The following is a 7935-nucleotide window of genomic DNA, read 5'->3' on the forward strand; positions in this document are numbered from 1 at the left end:
ATCAACCTTAACTCGCTTAGGTATTACTTGGACGACCCAGTGCATTTGCTGGTACTACTGCTGTACAAACAGTGTGGGGTTTGCGTACAAGCGCACCACTCAGCAACCGTGAAAACATTCCGATGGTACATATGTTCCTTCTATTATATCTCTATATCTTCCAACAACCTTTCTTTTGTATCAAGCTGGCTCGGATAAGCCAATCGTACTCACAACCATACGTCTTGTATTTTGCATAGAACGTCTGTGGCTCAGACTCATAAACATTGTAATTGACTCCTCTAGAGATAATGTAACTCCTAGTTGTCGTAATGACCAACTTTCTGATCCTGAACTCATCGTCCTCAACATCAGCAACATCTATAGAAAAAAAATTGTCACTCGTTGATCTATCCAAAATATAAATAAAGGAAAATATATTACTCACTCCTCACATACCCATGTTTGCATATTCGAAAAATTCCGGTGCATGCATGCTGTCAAAATCCAAGCTATGCATAAAAGGTAGAAAGTCCATCAGTTGATTGACTGCGGGTGGAACCACTATATTTTTCACTACTGCCTCAACTCCCACATCACCATCCTCGTCCTTCTCGCTGGCTTTGTAGGTAGTTTCGAAGTTTTCTTTGCTATCACTGTTTATTCCTTCGTACACTTCAGCTATATTATCTTCCATATCTGAAATCATGTTGAATCCCATCTACATCTATATTTTCAAACTCAACATACAACTCAATATTTGGCTATTGCACCTGAGTCTGCCGAAGAATTTTACATACGCAGGATACTTGCTTCATCAATGGTCGGCATAATATCAAACTGTATTAAGCTATCAAATACAATAATGGAATTCTGTTGCAGAATATTGCTGATTCTCTTTAAGATATCACTCTTTATGCTTTGACAGAGATCATACTGTAGCTCCACGAACGTCATGGTGCATAGAACCATAAACGAAAATGGATTCTCACACGTAAAACTCAACCGCTTATGAGTATTTCATATAATCTAACCGTTGTGATATACTATCATATTCGTGATACCCTCTTTCACACCACCAATACACAAACAACTCTTCCTGTTGCAATGAAGTAAAATGGTAGCGAGCCTTGCCTTATACAGACAAAGCACTCAACATGCCTCCTGCATGTTACCTGGGATGTCGCCACGTGGGCAACGCGTCCCCTGCGTGTTGCCTTAGATGTTGCCATGTGAAACTACGAGAAAATAAGCTTTTTGCAACGCTTTTAAAGTGTGTCAAAAAGTGTGAAAAAGCATGCTAATAGCCTTTCGCCACGCTTTTTGAGCTACTGGCACGCTTTTGAGAGGGTCACATCTGCAAGCATGCCGGTTGATCTATCGCCACGCTTTTCTTGATCTATTGGTACGCTTTACTTTTTGCCACACTTTTATCTATTGGCACACTTAAAAATGTGGTTGTATGTATAACCCTATAGCCATGCTTTTAAAACTGCCGAAAAATAGACATACAGCCACACTTTTAACGTGTGTCGAAAAGTGAAAACTTGTCGTTACACTTCAAAAGCGTGGCCTAATCCTTTTCAAATAAAAAATAAAAAATAAAAAATAAAATAGAAATATTAATTAGTTAATCTTTTAAATAAAATAAAATACTAAAAAACTAATCTTTCATTGATTTATATGAATTATGTACATAATAAAATATGAATGAAACATTTAAGAAAAAATAAATTCAACTTCTAAAATAAACATTTTAAAAAAATTACAATTCTATATTAGAAAAAATCTAATCTAATTCCTAAACAATATCCGGACTAATTTGTAGCACACGAATGGTTGCACGTAACTCTTATATAGCTGTCTGAGGTGGAGAAGCTGTTGGGTGACAATAACCTGTAAGCATGAGAACTATACAACAAATTACAAAATCAGTACTAATTTTCAGCATGTCAAATTTGTCACTTAGTAATCAAAACTAGTAGCCCTTTTTTATAATAATACGTACCTGCAGCAAGATTTGAGTCATATGTGTAGACATCAATCCCCCAAAGCTGGCCACCTCTGACCTAAACATATTAATATTAACGGTATAGCATCAAAATTCAGATACTAGAGGCTAAATGCATATTTCAATTTCATACATTAGGTTCCCAAATAAAAAATATAGGTACATTTTTCTAATAGCAAAGTGAACAAATGAAAATTTCCATCTCATCTCATTAAATAATTTCATTAACTGAATTAATGTAAAAAAAATTCATGCCAGCATCAAGGAAGCATTAGTAAAAAGTATGCATTAAAATCACATAAAAATATTGACAAATGAAATTTAAACATTGCATTGACTGCAATGATAGCAAGCAGTCATAATGAATCAAAATAAAAATCTTAAGCTTCTCTCAATACAGAAGAAGGCTGGAACTATGTTGTCTACAATGCCACAAATAGAATGTCTAAGCGTGTATCAATTTTAGCATATTTCCTGTCAAGCTTACCTCTATATAGCAAAGTTCTTGTGTCACAATTAAATCTATTTCATGCCAGTTTTTCAGTCTTCGCTGATTTTGTTATCCTTCCAATAAATCTGATCTTAAAGATAATATTAGAGATTTATGAAGTAGATAACACACAGGTAGCTGGACTTTATAAACAATAGTGCAATACACTTACATATAAAATATAAACCACTTTTGACATAATACAAGTTTACTAACTTACTAAGGACTTCAGCTGCTGAAAGCCCTTCCTTGGCATCAGCATGTAACATCTTGACCAGATCTTTGACACTGCTCAATATGAGAAGCCAAGGATTCGATGAGAATAGCATCAAATATAGCTTGTTCATTTTCTTCATACAAAAGACAAGAATAATATGGGAGAAAGATTAGAAAGCAAAACTAGTCTCCAATCAATACAAAATATCTAAAAATGAACAAAAAAAAGCTTCCGGAACCAAACACACACATCTGAACTGAAGTGAAGCTCAAAAATCAATAGCCATTGAAAATCATAACCATTGAAAATTTGAGCCAATGGCTGAAGTTAGCACCTAGAATAAGATATTAAAATAGTATGTTTACCTTTTTGGAAGCCTCCTGATAACAGCCTCATCAAGATCAAAGGGCCTATTTGTAGCAGCGAGAACAAGTACATGCTTTTTGTCTTTTGTTCGCAGACCATCCCAATTCATCATGAATTCATTCTTTATTTCTCAAGGTTAATTGCACAAAACAAAGAAAATACATGAATATTGATCACACTAAACATTTCACAAAGAATTATATACTATTAAAAAAAATTATAATACCTTAATAGTCTCGCTTAAATTTCCAAAATCATGTAAGCTGTGCAAAGGGGCAGAACTACCAGCGGGCAGCTGCTCCAAGAGCACAAATTAAAATAATCTCATCAGAATCATATTTTTTTATTTCTCAAGATGATCAAGGACTCAAGGTTATCAATTATATTACAAATCAATCAATTTTCTAACAATTGTTGCATGAATAAGCATGTGACATCAAGATTCACCAAACAAGGAAACACAAGATTCAGTTCAGGAAGTAAACTAAGAGCAAGCAAGCAAACACAATAAATTTTGAAAAATGTTTAGTTCCGTTCATTGACTAAAGTTGGACAGTAGCAACTAGCAAGATTAAAGTAGCTCGTATGTTAAAAATTAATATAAGTGGAACGTGTAGATTAAAATTAAGATAGTCAACTAGCATTGCATAGTAGAAAATAAATCCGTACCGCAATAGTACCGCAGTGAAAGCAAATCAAGAGAGGTGGCAGCGCCAGTAGCAATGAATAGACAATTACCAAAAGCTTGAAATAAAAAGATAAATTTAAATAAATACTAATTACTAATATGTAACCTTTAATATTTTTCAAAAACCTCCCTCACTCACTGATTTATCACTTCAAGACTCAGTTCAAGTTTAGACATATAAAAAACTTCATGTATATTACTAATAAACATAATAAATTTGTTCAGAAAAAACATATAAGATCCAAAAAAACAAAAGAATAAGAATTACTTAGCAGATGCCAAGTTCCAAATAAGTATGTAAAGATGCAAAGTAAGCGATTGCTCACAAAAACAATCTAAATCTAGGTCGTTAACTATCAAGAATAAGTATCTAACTTAGAGACATTTTCAGTATTCTAAAAATGCATTGCATTGCTCACACACATTTAATCAAACACATGGTGGACAATAACAGGGGCAACGCTGATGGAAGGTTATAAAAGAGGGTGCGAGGTTGCGAATCTGAGAAGGAGGCTTACGTTGAGGGTGCCAGGGTTGCGATAGAGAGGGTGCGACAGAGGGCTCAGAGAGAGGGATGGTGTGAGGGTTCTCATAGCAGTGATGAAGATGAAGGGCTGGGAGAGAGCGCAGCGGGATGGCAAGGGTCCTCATCTACAGTGAAGAGTCCGCAGCTGGGTGGAGAGGGCTGGGTAGGGTGTGTTTGACAGTTGGGTGATGATGAAGGGTTATCACTTAGAAGGTTTAGGGTTAAAGTGTTTAACTTGGAAAAAAACTAAAGGCTTTGGAAAAAAATTTTGGTGGGAACTCTATTGCTATGCTTTTTTGGGGTAACCAATTAATTAAAGGATATCGCCACGCTTTAAAAATGTGACCATATAAAGACAAACTAGCCACGCTTTAAAAGCGTGCCTGTTTTACTCTATGGCCACACTTTTGAAGCATGGCAAAAAAAGTGTTACTAAATCAGTAATCGATCGCCACCCTCATAAAAGCGTGTCTATTTTTCTCTAAAACGTGGAAAAAAACGTGACCAAATTACTAATCAGTCGCCACACTCATAAAAGCGTGGTCATTGACCACTTTTGGCCAAAAAAATATGCCAATAGACATTTTTTCTTATAGTGTGACCAACACGTGTCTCACATGCTGACTAAGTACGCCCCATGCGTGTTGCTCCTGCTCTCCTTGTAATATCTACCCATATGTAGTTATACTAAATAACTCTATTTCTAGCAAAACCAGCAACATTTTTTTCATATAGAAAAAAATGAGACGATATCTTATACATTTAATTCAAAACTTTTATAGTCATAGAATCCAGTGTAATAGATGCGTTTTTAACACTTACCTTAAAAGTGTGTTTACTGTTAAGTCTAGTCAACTGAAATCTCGGAATGGTCTTAATTCTCATCACCACTAAATAAAAATAATAATATTTAGAGAATATATTTAAATTAGTCCTCCGTAAATTTCATATAAAATATTTTAATCTCTAATAAATTTATTATTTTATAAATTTCTAATAAGTATTACTTTTCTCAAATAGTTTAGTCCCTTTATAGCTTTATTACTTACAATAAAACGCTTAGCATATATATTAGACAAATAAATTTTTAATAAATTTTATTAGAAGGTAATTATATCCTTAACAAATACCACTATAAGATAAAGAAAAATGTTAAAGGGTTATCAGAATTTATTATTTTTTTTCCAGTAATTAGTCATCAATATTTAAAAGTATAAGATAAAGTATATTGTTAGATTACAAGATTAAACGAACTAAACTAAAGAAATTGAATTAATAACTAAATAATAATTAAAAATAATAAATTTTGATAGTTTTCTAGTATTTTTCTAAGATAAATTAGTCCTCCTTATTGAAGAATCAATTTGTCTCGACGACCTCTAAAATAATAAAAATTTATTAAATATCAAAATGTCTTATCTAAAATTTTTAGAGATCAATTAAAATATATATTTACTCTAATAGTTATGATCATACTTTCTTAAAATTTATATAAGTAAATAATATTTTTGTGATATTTACCGGTGATTTTAATTTTATTCATAAGAATTTGGATTAATTTTATATTTATATTTTGTTTTTCATTTAGATTTTATTTATTGAAATGACAAAATTAGAACGTTTTGAGAGCATTAATTAGCGATAAACATATAATAAAAAAAATACAAAAATATGTTGTTCACACACAAAATAAATCACTAAATCAAGTTTTATGTATGGACATGTATTTATACACATTAATTTATATATTTTTTAACTAAATAGTCAACTACTAAAATAATTAAATTTGTCATAATAAAATAATCAAATTTATAATAGATAAATAATTAATTAAACAGTTTATAGAAGTATGATAAAAAAATTATGAGATCTCACATATATTTATATACATAATAATTGATTGGTAACTAATTTTTTGTATAAATATAGTATCATTGTAAAAGATATTATGGAAGAAACTAAAACAAACCCCAAATATTATAAGCAATAGTTATACTTTTTTTTTTTTCGTTTAGAGATTAACACTCAAAACTCCTGCAATTTTTTACTATTATCCCATGAATATGTGCACCCAAAAAGTTAAGCTTAATCTAAGTAAAATTATGCATTAATTATTTAAGATTGTCATTTGCAATCTATATTTAAATTTATAACTACCGGATGCTTGGTAGTAGATACGTTTTTAACACATTTCTTAAATGGCAGGCAGGACATATATATTTATGAATAATATTACCCATTTAAATTTTTTATTAATTAAATTTAATTAAATTAATTTTATATAATAAAAATCAGTTATAATAATATTATTTTAAATTTTATTACGAAAAAATTTAAAAAATTAGTATTTTTATTAAAATTTGATTAGTATTTAATTAATAAAAAATAAATAAATAATTTTATATTATTAAATATAATTTTATACTATTAAAAATATTAATAATAATTAATTAATAACTATAAATTATAAAATTTATTAATTTCTAATATTTTTTTATTATTTAACTTAATTTATAAAAAAACTTATACGTATAACATAATGAGCAATGCTAGAAGGTCAGTAACTTTTGTGATTGGTAGCTAGTAAATAACTATCAATGATAATTTAATAATGTGAGATTGATGTGAAATTTCATCTAATAACTTATATTTTTCTGCTAATTACATGTTGGCCAAAATTCAACAAAACTGCTACCCCTAGACTTTTCCATAACCATTATTCTATAACATATTATGAGGTCAAATTTGATTAAGCAAATTAAAAACACGCACGCTCCACTTTCATGATAGTCAACGGAAAAGTTGGTGTATGCCTACACTTACCATTTATTATAAAATATAAACCACTATAAAAAGGTACCTATGTCTATGTCTTATGGATTCACATGTTCAACTCTCGTTTAGGTTTTTCTAGTCTCTAATATAGGTTTGCAACTCCTTCATATCTTTGAGAATAACATTCTCAAAAGTCTTGCTGATTATTGTCTATATATATATTTTTTTAAAACTCCAAATGTCTTGTAATAATAAGGATCTGAAGATTAAGATTTCAAATGTCTTTGGCGATGAACCTGATGCCAATGAACTCTGTGAAATTTTCTTTCAAGCAAATAATGTGCTGAGGACAGATGAAAATCCTAATCTTTCATTTCTACTTGATCATGAACTTGTTGTGGCTGCAACTCATCATCATCATCATGATTATAATTATGTTGATCAGCATGTGGCTGATCATACTCAAGAGGTTGATTCATGGACTAAGATGAATAGGTACACTGAGGAATTTATTGACATCGTAAACTTTGTAAACTTATGCTTTAGGTAAATTATTCTATGATAATATAACTTTATATTATGAGATGGAAGTTTTGTAGCAATAATTGAATTATTTTCATGTGACTTTAAAATTATGGGTTCGAACTATGAAATTGATGTAATTATCAATGTGTGTGATTGATCTTTAGTTTTTTTGAAATATGTGTTAACGCAGAATATTTATGTATCAGAATGCTCTTTTAATATAATTTTTTATTACTCGTGTCGTTCAGTTATATATAGTTACTTATTATGTTTTTTTGAGATTGAAATAAGAAAGAGCTTTTTTTTTTTACTTCTTTTATAATTAGATTCATATCAGATCAGATTAGATCAACCGTGT

This window comes from Arachis duranensis, chromosome 2, assembly GCF_000817695.3.
Source record: "Arachis duranensis cultivar V14167 chromosome 2, aradu.V14167.gnm2.J7QH, whole genome shotgun sequence".
Lineage (NCBI taxonomy): Eukaryota > Viridiplantae > Streptophyta > Magnoliopsida > Fabales > Fabaceae > Arachis > Arachis duranensis.